This window comes from Lygodium microphyllum, chromosome 30, assembly GCF_053477565.2.
Source record: "Lygodium microphyllum isolate KBCC chromosome 30, Lygodium_microphyllum_v1.1.10, whole genome shotgun sequence".
Taxonomy (NCBI): domain Eukaryota; kingdom Viridiplantae; phylum Streptophyta; class Polypodiopsida; order Schizaeales; family Lygodiaceae; genus Lygodium; species Lygodium microphyllum.
In genome coordinates this window covers 98894405-98910842 of record NC_141164.1, presented here as the reverse complement: position 1 = coordinate 98910842, position 16438 = coordinate 98894405, and positions in this window count along the sequence as shown.

The following is a 16438-nucleotide window of genomic DNA, read 5'->3' as shown; positions in this document are numbered from 1 at the left end:
CCATTTGGGCCATATGTCTTTGAAGGGAATGAAAATTCTTTCTGGTTTGTAGTACTTACCGCCCCTTGATTATGCATGTTTTGATTCATGTGAGCATTGTCTTTATGGCAGGCAGACTAGGTCTACACATAAGAAGTCTGGTAGGCCACGCATGAGTGAGCCCTTGGCATTGGTACATTTGGATGTCTGTGGGCCCATGCCTTGTCAGTCTATGGGTGGTGCAAAATATTTTGTTACTTTCATAGATGATTTTTTACGGAAAGTTTGGGCTTATACCATTAAGCTGAAATCCGAAGCCTTGGCCGAGTTTTAGAGATGGCTTGCATTGGTTGAGAACCAGTCTGGGTATAGGCTCAAATGCCCAAGGATAGATAATGGGGGTGAGTATATCTCACATGCTTTTGAGAAGTTATGTGATGAGAGGGGTATTAAGCATCAGTTGACCGCCCCCTACAACCCCCCAGAATGATTTGGCTGAGCGGATGAATAGAACCATCCAGGAGCGTGTACATAGTATGCTTAGCCATGCAAGCCTACCACAGAGCTTTTGGACTGAGGCAGTTAGTACAACTGTGCATATCATAAACATATCACCTTCTAGTGGTTTGGATTTCTAGGTTGCCAAGGAGGTATGGATTGGAAAACCTCCCTCTTATGCGCATCTCCGTGTCTTTGGATGTGAGGCATTTTGCCATGTGCCCAGGGACAAGATAAGTAAGCTGGATCCTAAGAGTGTCAAATGCATTTTCCTTGGTTATGGGGATGCAGGTGAGATGGGTTATCATCTTTGGGATCTGCACGCGTGGAAAGTCATCCGCAGTCATGATGTAGTCTTTCATGAAGACAAGATGCATCAATAACCTGAGAGAGTTGTTGAGATCCGCAGGGTCATATTTCAGGAGGAGATAAGTGCTCCCGCACAGCCAGTTGGACAGCCTACAGCTGCAGCAGTTGCTGATAGTCAGGGTGTTGGACAGGCAGTTGGGCAGGCAGCAAAGCCTGCCGTGCGGTCTACTAGAGACAAACGTCCACCTGATAGATTTCAGCCCTCGATGCATTATGTCTTGGTTACAGATGCAGGAGAGCCTTTCACCTATGATGAGGCTATGCGCAGGGTTGACAGTCACTCCTGGGAGAGGGCTATGCAGTCTGAGATAGAATCCTTGCATAAGAATGAGACTTGGGATTTGGTTTCCTTGCCTGAGGGCAAAAAGGATTTGCCATGCAAGTGGGCGTACAAGCTGAAAAGTACCCCTGGATACCCCAAGCCAGCATACAAGGCTAGATTGGTAGAAAAGGGTTTTAAACAGGAGCATGGTGTGGACTTTGATGAGATCTTTTCTCCTGTGGTTAAGATGACCACCCTGCGCTTAGTCTTGGCTTTGGTTGCTCAGCTTGACTTGGATTTATACCAGATGGATGTCAAGACAACTTTCTTACATGGGGACTTGCATGATGAGATTTATATGGAGCAGCCTAAGGGCTTCGCAGAACTTGGCAGGGAGCACCTAGTGTGCAAATTGAAGAAAAGTCTTTATGGCTTAAAGTAGGCACCTAGGGAGTGGTATCATAAGTTTGATGCCTTTATGCAGTCACAGGGCTACAGCAGGAGTGCTATGGATCTGTGTCTTTACACGAAGAAAGCCCGTGATGGATCTTTATTGATTTTGGTACTCTATGTGGATGATATGCTGATAGTAGGGAAAGCTCATGATGAGCTAGATGCTCTTAAGTCTTAGCTTAAGAAGAGCTTTGAGATGAAAGATCTGGGACATGCCACTCACATACTTGGTATGCGCATTAGACGCAACAGGCATCAGGGACTCTTCTACTTGTCACAGAGGGAGTACATTCATAAAGTCCTTGAGCGCTTCCGCATGCAGGACATAAAGCCTATTGGTTGTCCATTGCCTTCTTATGTGAAGGTATCACTGGTTGATTGTCCGCAGATAGATGAGTAGAGGGCCGAGATGGCCAAGATTCCCTATGCATCCGCAGTGGGCAGTCTTATGTATGCCATGATAGCCACTCGTCTAGATATTGCCTTTGTAGTTGGTGTTGTGGCACACTATATGGCTACACCTGGCAAGGAGCATTGGGATGCTGTGAAGGGTATCATGAGGTACCTGAAGGGCACTGCAGATATGTGCATATGCTATGGCAGCCAAGATACAGGAGTCGTGGGGTACACTGACTCTGATTATGCAGGACATGCAGATAGTAGGAAGTCCACTTTTGGCTATGTATTCACCTATGCTGGAGGTGCTGTTTCTTGGATGTCCAGGGTGCAGAAATGCACGGCCCTTTCTACTACAGAGGCCGAGTATGCTGCAACCATTGAGGCTTGCAAGGAGGCCATTTGGTTGGGTCGTTTGGTTGCTGACCTTGGTATTGATGCTATCCCTATATTGCATTTGGATTCTATGAGTGCTATTCAGTTAGCCAAGAATCTGGTCTTCCATGCGAAGACGAAACACATTGAGATGAGGTATCACTTCATACATGGGGTCATTGAGGACAAGTCTGTTGATCTTCTCAAGATCTCGGCTGACCAGAATCCTGCAGATTTGCTCACGAAAAGCCTCTCTACAGAGCGCTTTGCCTTCCTCAGGAGGTTGGTGGGAGTGGGATGAGATGACGTCTTTCCTCATCCTATTGTACATGTGTACATGTTGTACTGTCTTTTTCTTTTTCTTTTCACTCCTCACTCGGGCAGATTCGCCTTTAAGTGGGAGGTTGTTGGGGGTAAAGGAACCTCCGCCTAGTCGCCCGTGTATTACTACACTGATAGTCATCGCCATTGCACAATGCAGGTGGCGGGCGCCCGTCACCGTTACTTTATTCTTTATTCTTTTAGTGGAAGGCCTGGTCACACATTGTGACTGTTGGAGTTCCCCTTTCTTGTCTCTCTCTTTCTTGCTCTTGCTCTCCCGCCATAGCTCTCCTTTCACATTGATCCTCTCCCCTTAATTAGTGGTGTTTCTCTTTTCTTAATTAGTGGCATTCCTCTTCATTAGCCTTGGTACCCCTTGTTGTTGCTGTTATCTAAATTGATGATAGTTGCACTCTATAGATATTTTCTCATAGTTGCATGCTACTTTTAACTAGCCATGGTAGCCTTCATTGTAGCATTATAGCCCCTCTTTTAGATTGTAGCCCATATTGAATCTCTCCCTCTGATGTGCAGAGATCTAGTGAGCCCATCTCCTATACCCCTTCCTACCAACTTTTTTTCCCTTCTTCACCACATGCCTCCACAAACTTTTTTTTCTTGGCCTTTTGGATAATGCCCCTTAGCCCAATATTCACATGTAAGCATGAGCAAGCACATAGAATATGTAGATTCAACAAGAATACATGCGCACACATACATCTTTGCATCCGCACGTGTTGTCGTGATGTTATGAGGACACAGTGTGAAAAAGTATGGAATGCATCATCATTCGACTTCTTTATTGATCTAGAGAGTCAATGTGATCTGAGCCATTAGCACTAGTGTGAGTTGCATGGATTATCCAAAAATACTAGATTTTTGGATAATTTTAGCCTATTTTTGATATTATTTATTGTAAAAATCTAAAAAAGAAAAGAAAAAACTTCTAGATTAGGATGGCATGCAAAAAGCTAGTTGCTTTTTCAGCCAATTAGGGGATTTTCACAAGAAGGATAGATTGACGAAATCGCGCGTGTCGCGATCGCTATAAACAGGCTGAAAATTGCAGATTGAACTAAAAGAAGAAGAAGGAGTGATCTGGGAGATTTGTGACCAAGTGTTGTGTCCTTGGGGTTTTATCCCCCTTTCGGAACCAACAGAGCCATCAGATTTGGGTTCTGAGCAGCAGAGAAGGAGCTGTAATTTTTATGCACGTTTTGTTCTACGAAGAAACTCCAGGAGATCTAATGCCTGGAGATTGCTTCTAAGTAGTGTGAAGATTCCAGGTTCTTTCATTTCATATCGATTCAATTCATTGTGATTTGTCTTTGTAGTGTTTACCACTTGGGTATTCTCTATCTTCTCTTCCATCTTCTATCTCTACTTCCTTTTATTTTTGATCCCCGGTGGATTCGACCTTTCGATAGAAACCCCTCCGACAGCGTGCGTGCGCACGCACGCACACACACACACACACACACACACACACACACACACACACACACACACACACACACACACACACACACACACACACTCATAAACACAAGCATCACTCCAACATACATACTCATAGACACATAATGTAGCTAGCAACACAAGAGCCTAGGGTTGTTATTAATAATTGAAAGTTTGAAATGAGGTATTTAAGTGAAAAAATAAGGGTTTTTTTGTTTCGGGTGAAAAAATTATGTTCTTATGGGATGAAATGAAAGATAAGGTTGAATCTTGGTAATCTTAATCAGGTTGAATTAGAAAATAAAAATAATATTAATTATTAATAAATAAATAGAGAAAAATACTAATAAAAATATATTTTATATAGAAAAAATAGATTTTATACACCAAAAAAATATAAAAATTTATAAATGTGTTTGTGGATATATGGTGGACAAAATTATAAATACATTTGTGGATATATGATGTAGCTAAGGCATGAGGTTTAGCCTCATCTTAGCCTCATTTCCACGTCATAGTACGTGATTTAATGATTTTTGGACAAGAAAATGACATGAAAATACTCTTTACATCTACCATCACAAGCGTAACATTAAATAATAGGGAGGGGAGGGGTTATGAGTGCTAAATATAGGCCGAAATCTACTTTTTATGATGTACTTTACATATAAGATGTGTTTATTTTAAAAGTTAAAGGGTTTAGTAGCACGAGTATACTTGGTACTGTCCCTATGCAATGCCACAAATACGCTAAAAGTATTTGATTTAATAAGTTATTTGTGCACATCCATGTTGTTGATTTGATTTAATAAATCATTTGTGCACTTGTGGGCATTCATCTTTGCATTGCATTCCATATACATTCCATATACACGGTATCAAATGAGTATCGGCTCCTGGATTGCATAGCACATGGTTTCCTAAATGTTGACCCACGTTGAGAGTGTAAGAAGTCCCAAGCTGTAGGGTTAGTATGTTTGTTTCTTTGGGGACTAATAAAATGAGGATATAAACTATCTCCTAGAATGATTGATGATAAGAGAGGACTATGTGTCGTACGTGCTATATGTTTGAATGTGCATCTTGGGGCCAATCCTCAATGTGTAGGATAGCCATAGTGGACCCATTGATGCTCTATGTGTATGTGCCACGAGGTGCTAGGCACCATTATGTTTGCATACTCCCTATGAGGAGTTGGGAAGGGATCCATTGGACTATAAATGTTATAAACACGCGTGTAATTTAGATTAGAGAGTGTATCCCCCATACGCTCCTAATTGCGAGGCCATGGGGTGTTTTGGTTGAGCATAGAGGCTCGATTAGAGCCTTAGAGTCAATCGGGCCCAGCTTTGGTCCCAATAGGGAGTATGCATGCAAGGTTTATGTGCCTCATTGCTTGCTTTATTATTCCCTTCTTCGTCTTAGACCTGTGTTTGGGAACAAGGAGATATGGAAGTGAAGCCTAGTGTATTAATCTCTATATGTGTGTGTGTGTGTAGAAGCACATTTTGCAGCAACACAGACTCTGAATCTCATCTCTCATTGATGCAAAATTTAGATAGCTCTCTCTTGTTATTTTCATCTTGATTTAGTCAGACCCAAACATTACTATCTAAATTAGTTTGCCATTATTTCTTTCTTCCCTTATCTAACTTCCTTTGCAGTTCTTCCTCTTAGCTCGACTTATTCTTTATAATAGTGTGGGTGAATGCAATGACTCAAAAGGAAGTTCTTTCAAATGCAAAAACTATAGTGGGTTAGAGAAGAAAATCAAAGATGGAAGATTGTGTGTGTTGATGATATACTATACATTACAGTTTAAGGTTGCAAGAACATGCTAGGCAGAGATGTTGTTGTCAAGGTTCGTGGAGCAAGAGTAGTTTTGATGATTATGGAGAGAAGGTGGAAGGTTTGAGAAACCTACTGATGAAGAATCTAGCGAAATATGTTATGATTATTGCTCCAAATTTTTCTTGAAGTAGCACCTATGGTGCTATAGCTAAAGCCTCTCTTCTTGTAAGATAGAGCATTTGTTGGTTTGATCGGCCGGTTGGAATAGGGAGGACTCAAACCTCAGAGGAACAACAACTTCATCACAAATATAAGGTGGCATAATTATCATATCATGAAAGAAGTTGTCATACAAAAGTGTGGATCCAATGTTAATGATTGGAAATATGGTGGCAATTAGAAAGCTTGAGCTGGGCTAATTGCAGCGAACTAGTCTATGAGAAACACTAAAGTTGATTCTACATCAAAACATAGATGTTTAACTTAAGATGATGAGTTAAACAATGTTTCAAAGAAAGAAGATAAATTAGTTAAAGAGGTGTCATTGATTATGATTGCATGTTTAAGGGTGGTCCATTGTAGTGGAAAGCCTATTCAGTAAGTTTAGTGGGGTTGGATTGTAGTTTTGTGGGAACTTCAACAATTATTGTGATTGAGATAGATGGTTTGTGAAGAACCAATATTGTGGAGTCTTTGCTCTCCTTGTTGATTGTGAAGCTGAAACTAAAGAAGACAACAACTATCATTCATTGTCATTGGAAGTGGAGAGGATAAGGAGCATAAAGTGTGAAGGCCTCCTCTATTGCAATTATGTAGATGTCTGGCCATGTATCACAACAAGAATGTTCACTTTTCTCTTTGAATCACATGATAGGCAGCATCTCCTCCCGTGCTTTCTTCTTGTCATTCCCGTCAACAATAGGTTTATCAAGTGACCTATATGTGTTTATGCTCTTCAATTGCTTGCTTTAGATATTTTATGGCACACCTATCATCCATCCAAATGACTTTGGGTTTTAACCACTAATGCATGTGGAGTGTTTTTGGAAATCTTGTATATCCTGCCTTGCCTCTACTATGGATCCAAGAAGCACAAGTTTGTAATGGATTTGGAATGGGCTATCACTTTCTTTGTATTCCTATTACTAGTAAGGATGCTACTTAAGTTTGGCTGAAGCACAAGCTTTATAATGCTCTAGGGGTTTAGAGAAGGTACTTTGCATGTCTAAAGATTCTTCAAAACAAAAAAAACCCTTAACATATTGATGATATTCACATGAACTTTTTGGCTCTAGATGATGTATATAATGTTGAGTTCTTTGTCAAAGCTTCATACCAATCTTATGAGCTTTGTGCTACAAATACTCATGATTCTACCTTCTGGTAGAAAATTACTTGGGTTTCCCAAGTGTTGCTGAAGAATGCCTTTTAGGCCAAAGCTTCGATTCAGGGCTACAAAGGCAAAATGCTTTGGATACATCATGGAATAATGCCTAATGCGAAGAAATCAGTGAAGGAAACTGGGTTCTAGCTCATGTTAGATATCATGCTTGAGGTATCGATGTGATTTGAATAGGGTTAATTTGAGGCTTAGTTGTAAGTGATGATAGATTTCTTGGATGAAGTGGAGGGCTAATAACGAAGAGTGTTTCTTATGTTTCTCATATGAGAATGTGGTATGGGTGTAAAGGATCTAACAAGGATTGTATACTTTGGTGTTTTCTCTAGCTTTCTATTATTTCTTCATAGATACCAATGCTTGACTTGCCATGCTTGCTTTACAAGACCCCGCATCTTCTAGAGATCAAGTGTGTAGTACTCCAAGTTGCTGTCTGGTACTTCTTATTTGTGTAAGGGATTGTGAGTGTTTTAGCTTGATTGGCTAGAACGGTGGTCCATTGTTCAAACGGGGATACTTGGGTATCCTGCCATCCTCCTGGGTGGGCCATTCGGCAATGTGCCATTGTACCGACAATACTTGGTGTTAGTAGTGGCCATGTAACAAATATAACATAATCTCTAATTTAGGTAGCATTTAGCCCAAATGTGGCTAGGGTTATTGCATTGTGTGAACCATAGGTTTTTTACCTCATTTTTTCTAGCGTTTTCCAAGGTTTTCTTACCCTTATCCTTGTTCTAACTCTTATTGGGCTTTTTCTCTTTCTTGTTGAGCTTTGCAAGCACCAAAATGTCATTCTCTCTAAATTGGATGGCACTTAAGTCGTGCTGCTGCTAGTGTGGCCTTTGTTTAGAGGTAGTAAAACATCAAAAGAGAAAGCAAGTATATTAAGCACCTCATGATGATGCTTGTGCAAACTAGTGTGTCTTTGTTTAGAGGTAGTAAAACATCAAAAGAGAAGCAAGTATATTAAGCACCTCATGATGCTGCTTGTGCAAACTAGTGTGTCTTTCATGAATCTCATTGATCACATTGCTAGCATTGATCTGCCCGACCTGTATTTGATGCATCTCCCTTCTTGGTTGGTCACCCTATGAGCATTTAGCCTCATTTGGTGGGAGTGTGAGGGTTCTCCTATGACCTTGATCACCTTTACCTTCATGCTTCTTTTGAGGGGAGGGATTTCTAAAATTCCCTTCATCATTCTATCAAAAATTCAATCCAGGCTCAACAATTTGTTGTATTTGAATCTTAGTAGGCAAAGGAATGTGAATTCCCTTGTCATTATTGTAATTCTATGCGCATGAGCTACAAGAATGTAGGAATATTGGAACAACTCCACTATAAATTCTTTTGAAGCTTCATGCATGCAATCTAGCATTGGTGAATGTCATTTATAGTCTAGTTTGCTTCTTTGGTGTGAAGGGGAACTTGGGAATGACATTGTCCATGATTCTCTTGAGTTCCTTGAGAACAAACTTGTGTCACTAATATCTTTTTTGTCAAGATTTGGCTTGGAGGGTTGGCATACTCTTCCTAGAACCAACACGGGGGGTTCACTCATAGTAAAGAAGGCATGTCACCTGCGTGCAAGGACTTCTAAAAAAACCCCTATTTATGAAGCTTGTAAGACTAATATATCCCCCTATTTAAGCTTATAAGATATATACATGTATGAATTTTTATGTATCCCTTTTCTTAAATGTAAGTCTTCATAGAACATATACTAACTTTCTTTTTAAAATTTGGAATTATCCTAAGCAATTAAAAGTATCAAAATGGTCATATCACAAAGTGATTTATGTAGTGGCACTTGGATTGAATCGAAGTATGTGTCGCAATGTTTTTGAGTGCATGTTACCACATGAGGAGAGAGTAAGGGAATGGAACCCCTTTATTCTTAAAGTGACTACACCAAGCGGACACCAGGCTCTCTTTGGAAGAAGGAGAGTTGAATCTCTCTACCAAAACCAAGGGAGAGTGCCAACTAACCCCCTCCCACACTATGATTAATTCAATAAACCTACTATGTGAGGGTTCAGGGTTTTAACCTTACTTGTCAAGGTCTCTTGTATGCCATGGAGAAACCAATTTATGGAGAGAGGTGATCAAAAGCATCCTCCCCCTTCTTTTTTCTCCCTATCCCCTCCTTAAATTTAAGTTCAATATAGGAAATTGAGAGGGGTCTACCTCTAATGTATACTCTTACGTGTCCCCTTCCAAAAACCTCCCTCCCTTACACTCATGTGATACCATACAACATCTATAGTGAATCCCTCACGATACCCAATAGATGCTTGTTGTTGCATGCTCTCCCTAGAGTTGGATCCTTAGTATGCAATGTGAGGATACTCTGATGACACCATTGTGGTGGTTAGCTTTGTCCTGGCCATCTGCACAAGAAGGTAACGATATAGTGTTAGAACTCCATAAGGTGAAAAGAGCCAAAAATGAGAAAAATTGGATGATAGGGACCAAACATGTACTACCAGGGAAGGGGAGGAGGGGGGAGGGAAAACAACACGAGGGGGGTGCTTTGAGATTTTGGACCCCCCCTCACATTGTGCAATACACCCCTTAGGGGAGGGGAGGGGAGGGAGGAAACAACGCAAGGGGGGGTCATTGAGATTTTGGACCCCCCTCCCCTCATGTTATGATGTACAACCCTCAGACCCAAACAACATGAGGAGGGTCCTCAAGATTTCAAAACCCCCTCCTTGTGTTGTGTGGTACATCCCAAGGGGGAGGGGTGGGGCAATGTGAGGGGGGTTATTGAGATTTTGGACCCCCTCCCTACATGTTTTGTTGTACACCCGAAGACTCGAACAACATGAGGGGCATCATTGAGATTTTGGATCCCTCGTCATGTTGCACACAACACCGAGGGAGGCTTGAACAATGTGAGAGACGGTTATCGAGGTTTTGAATTCCCTCCCCTTGCAATGTGTAGTACACCCCCCTTTGGACCCAAACAATGTGAGGGGGGGTCCTCGAGATTTTGGACCCCCCCTTCCCCCCTCATATTATGCGGTGCATCCCTTAGGGAGGGTGAACAATCTGAGGGGGATCATTGAGATTTTGGAACCCCCCCTCCCCTTACATTATTGTGTTATACACCTCCCCAAACCCAAATAATGAGAGTGGGGGTCCTCGATATCTTTGACCATCCTCCCCCCTCATGTTGTTTTGGGGGGGGGACAATGAGAGGGGGGTCATCAAGATTTTAGCTCCCCCCCTTGTGTTGTGTTGTACATCACCTAGACCCAAACAATATGGTGGGGGGGGGGGGCTCAAGATTTTGGATCCCCTCACCCTCCCATTGTGTGATATAGCCCTCGCATTAAATGCAAGGGGGGGTCGTGGACATTTGCGACCTCTTTAACTAATCTATCTTCTTTCTTTGAAACATTGTTTAACTCATCATCTTAAGTTAAACATCCATGTTTTGATGTAGAATCAACTTTAGTGTTTCTCATAGACTAGTTTGCTGCAATTAGCCCAGCTTCAAGCTTTCTAATTGCCACCATATTGCCAATCATTAACATTGGATCCACACTTTTGTATGACAACTTCTTTCATGATATGATAATTATGCCACCTTATATTTGTGATGAAGTTGTTGTTCCTCTGAGGTTTGAGTCCTCCCTATTCCAACCGGCCAATCAAACCAACAAATGCTCTATCTTACAAGAAGAGAGGGCTTTAGCTATAGCACCACAGGTGCTACTTCAAGAAAAATTTGGAGCAATAATCATAACATATTTCGCTAGATTCTTCATCAGTAGGTTTCTCAAACCTTCCACCTTCTCTCCATGATCATCAAAACTACTCTTGCTCCACGAACCTTGACAACAGCCTCTCTGCCTAGCATGTTCTTGCAACCTTAAACTGTAATATATAGTATATCATCAACACACACAATCTTCCATCTTCGATTTTCTTCTCTAACCCACTATAGTTTTTGCATTTGAAAGAACTTCCTTTTGAGTCATTGCATTCACCCACACTATTATAAAGAATAAGTCGAGCTAAGAGTAAGAACTGCAAAGGAAGTTAGATAAGGGAAGAAAGGAATAATGGCAAACTAATTTAGATAGTAATGTTTGGGTCTGACTAAATCAAGCTGAAAATAACAAGAGAGAGCTATCTAAATTTTGCATCAACGAGAGATGAGATTCAGAGTCTGTGTTGCTGCAAAATGTGCTTCTACACACACACACACACACACACACACACACACATATAGAGATTAATACACTAGGCTTCCCTTCCATAGCTCCTTGTTCCCAAACACATGTCTAAGGCGAAGAAGGGAATAATAAAGCAAGCAATGAGGCACATACACCTTGCACGCATACTCCCTATTGGGACCAAAGCTGGGCCTGATTGACTCTAAGGCTCTAATCGGGCCTCTATGCTCAACCAAAACACCCCACGGCCTCGCGGTTAGGAGTGTATGGGGGATACACTCTCTAATCTAAATTACATGCATGTTTATACCATTTATAGTCCAATGGATCCCTTCCCAACTCCTCATAGGGAGTACGCAAACTAATGGTGCTTAGCACCTCGTGGCACATACACATAGAGCATCAATGGCTCCACTATGGCTACCCTACACCTTGAGGATTGGCCCCAAGATGCACATTCAAACTTATAGCACGTACGACACATAGTCCTCTCTTATCATCAATCATTCTAGGAGATAGTTTATATCCTCATTTTATTAGTCCCCAAAGAAACAAGCATACTAACCCTACAACTTGGGACTTCTTACACTCTCAACGTGGGTCAACATTTAGGAAACCATGTGGTATGCAATCCAGGAGCCGATACTCATTTGATACCGTGTATATGGAATGTATATGGAATGCAATGCAAAGGTGAATGCCCACAAGTGCACAAATAATTTATTAAATCAAATCAACAACATGGATGTGCACAAATAACTTATTAAATCAAATACTTTTAGCGTACTTGTGGCATTGCATAGGGACAGTACCAAGTATACTCGTGCTACTAAACCCTTTAACTTTTGAAATAAACACATCTTATATGTAAAGTACATCATAAAAAGTAGATTTTGGCCTATATTTAGCACTCATAACCCCTCCCCTCCCTATTATTTAATGTTACGCTTGTGATGGTAGATGTAAAGAGTATTTTCATGTCATTTTCTTGTCCAAAAATCATTAAATCACGTACTATGACATGGAAATGGGGCTAAGATGAGGCTAAACCTCATGCCTTAGCTACACCATATATCCACAACCTCATGTTTAAGGTGCATCCCTTAGGGAGGGTGAACAATCTGAGGGGGATCATTGAGATTTTGGAACCTCCCCTCCCCTTACATTATTGTGTTATACACCTCCCCAAATCCAAATAATGAGAGTGGGGGTCCTCGATATCTTTGACCATCCTCCCCCCTCATGTTGTTTTGGGGGGGGGGGGGGACAATGAGAGGGGGGTCATCAAGATTTTAGCTCCCCCCCTTGTGTTGTGTTGTACATCACCTAGACCCAAACAATAGGGGGGGGGGCTCAAGATTTTGGATCCCCTCACCCTCCCATTGTGTGATATAGCCCTCACATTAAATGCAAGGGGGGGTCGTGGACATTTGTGACCCCCACCCCTTTTTGTGTAGGGATTGGATGAGTACAATGTGAGGAAAAGGTGCTCTTTGAGCTTCTATTGGTGTTATTGCATTATCGGAGCTTGGTAGGTAGAAAAGACTCACCATATAAGATATGTGAGAATCATCAAGATGAGAAAGCTATGGAGTTCTAGCAGCATATAATGTGTGAAATGAAAATCTTAATTTCAATTTTGAGCTTTGTAAGGCAATTACATGTGCTCACATCATTCACTACCACATCATAAAAAATGTGGGCTGAGAAGTGTGAAATTTAATAGGGATACATATATATGATTACACAAGTACATGCTACATGTCCAATACTTTAGGCTATAAATAACTTGCCCAATGACAAATCAACATCCATTTTCATGATCTCTCTCTCCCTATTTTTATATTATATATCTTGACTCATGGTGTATGCCCATATGCTCTCTCTCTTAAGGGGACAAAGGTCTTCCTCTCCTAAGGTGCAACCCTTTTCCTAATTGTTTTTTTGCCAAATTTTGTTGTAACACAATGGAGGGGGTTAACTACACAATGTGAGAGGCGGGCTTGTGAGCCCGTCTTCTTGTTTTGTAGGTATTGGGGGTGACCCACCCAAAGCAAGGGGGGGGGTCTGAAGATTTTTGCAAGCTAAGATTTATGCTAAGGATGAAATAGAGAAACATGTCTTAACTGTGGTAGTAAATTCAGAAAACTAAGCATATAGATAGTAATAGGATGAGTGCATAAAGAGCAGGTGGAGGGATCCTGATGAACCCATCCCATAAACCAATTGACCCAATTGATGTTCCAACTAGAAGCATGGAATAGGTTTTTCAAGTAGATGTTCCAACTAGGACCAAGGGTGCAACATGAGCTAGACTCAATAGATTTACAAAGTAATCATTTTTTTTCTTGTGTCATGAAATTAGAATCTCTAATCAAACACCATCTCAAATGCAGATTAGGGTGGGATGATATAGATTCCTAGTAGATTAAGCCAAATACCTAATGATTTCTTGAAGAATCTAGGGTTCGATACCTTACATTAGTCAAATACCAAAGATAATTTCTCTTAGGCTAGTTAGGTTCAAGGACCTTTTAGGATGTGTGTATGAACATGAGATTGACAATGTCTTACAAGAAGCACAAAGAAGAATAGATTGTGTCCATTTAAATGCTGAGACTAGAGCATGAAAAAGACTTCAAACCCATCTATGGTGGCCAACCTTATTATTATGAGACATAGCACACTTTGTCAAGCACTAGGATGAGTCCTGATGAAGAAAGATAGGATGGAGATGACACCCATTATAGACCAATAATCCTTTGGGATTGAGGGGAGGGGGCCACTCGTAAACTATAAGCATACAACATGGATTCAAAAGAAGGGATTTAAAAAATATAATTTTTACATATTTTTTATATGTAGAAGGGTATCATACAAGGATTATGCATAGATTGAATACAAAAGGGTCATGTTTTATTTGGAAAAAAATTCACAAATAAGGGTATTTGCAAATAGTCCTTGAATGCACGAAATATAGAGGATTTACATATAGTGATCCCCAATAGATTATCTAACAAAGTAGGGTGTAGAAGTAAGTGAAGTAAGAAAGAATGATGTCAAATCACAAAAAGTTCCCACAAGAGTAAGTCATTTCAAGATGTGAATTCCCTATAGAATTTAGGAGTAGCCAAATAAAACACTTATTGAATGAAGTGATTGAGCATCTTTTTTCCTTTTTGGTCATTCATGGAACTTCTTATCCTTACTATCCTCAAGAGAATGGTTAGTCTAAGTCTAGAAATAGACTCTCATTATTTATCATCAAATACAAATTAATCCTCCACTTGGGGAGACCATGATAATAAGCACCTGACAACAATACGGGCGTATTGAAGTACTTGTAAGACAACAACTCAATAGGCCCCTTTTAGACTAACCTATGGTAATTAATGTTGTTTTGTCCATGAAATTACATATGCCCATGGTCTAATAGTGGAAAAAGCAAGAAGAAAATCTTAACATGTCAAATAAGTCCAATAGGGAAACTTTGGTGTAGGAAGCCTTCTTGAGGAAACCTTATGCTCATGTACTTAAATAAAAGACAATGTAATAAAACCTTATCGAGGGAACCTTCTCAAGGAAACATTATTGGGGAAACCTTATTCTCATGTTCTTAAGTAAAAGACATAAGAAAAAGATGAATTTTCATGGTCTAGCAACACATCAATAGACATTGAATTAGAGACCTTGGAGGGGTAAGGCATTGGACACTTCAATAGCAATAAAAGGAAGAATTACTACCCTCTCTAGGCAACCCACTGCATGAGTTAGCAATGGGTAGGAAAAATGAAGACATCAATGTAAAATCCATCCAAAAACTTGGAATCAACCTTGAATATGAGCTAACCGTATCTCTAGTGTGACTTGGGGTTAGATCTATCACAAAGAAGGAATGCACACTAGGAACACTAATAGATGGGTACATCGATCACAAGAATCTATAGTGCACTAGCTAGATACACATGATCAATGAATAATGAAGTTCTTGAGACAATTAGGAACATTATGAATGAGGTACTTAGCTAAAAAAGGTATGTGTGCCACAAAGGTGGCATTGGCTTTATTGAAGTATACTTGGAATAATGTGGGTATTTTAAAATCAAAATTCAATGAGATTGTGCAAGTTAGTTGCATGGTGACATTGAACACATGAAATGATTTGCAACTAGAAAGTCACTCCTAAAGAAATTAGATTTTGAAAAATATATCAAAATTGATCCTAGTAATACTCTACAAAGCTATTTCTAGCTACCAAAAGAGTTTATAGTTTAAAAAAGATAAACTTGCTAGTTACTTTGTAATGCTTCTAATTAGAATCACCAAAGTTTTATTGTTTTTGATGAAAACATTCTTAATGTTGGTCATTATAGTATCTACTTTCCAACTCATATTGACCTCTACTACTTTGAAATTGAGATCCTATATATTAATGCACAAAAGGTAGACTTAATCTTTGAATTTGGTACAAGTACGACATTGATAAAAGCGATTTAAATTTTTGTAACATGGAAGGTGTGTGTCACGTGACACTCTAGCTATTACATTATGTTTTGACATGAAATTTGATGGCATATCTATTTCATTATGAATACATTTAGCCATTCCCTTTTCACAAGAGGCCCTCAAGATAATTCATTTCATTGTATGCACATCATATTTCATATTATTCTACTTATAATATGAATTTATCAAGTATATTGTGGTTGGTCATTTACAAACTCATTCAAATATCTATATGTGCATCTCGATATATATTGAAACACCATTCAACCATGCTCATAGGTCATACATGAGATCGATAATTCTATGTTATCCCATTTGGAAAGTGTAAATACTCATAATGACCAACTAGTAAATAAATTTTTACATTCTAGGGGATGAATATCAATGCCATGAGGTTTAATATATTCCACCTCTCCATAGGAAGTTACATGAATTTCATGA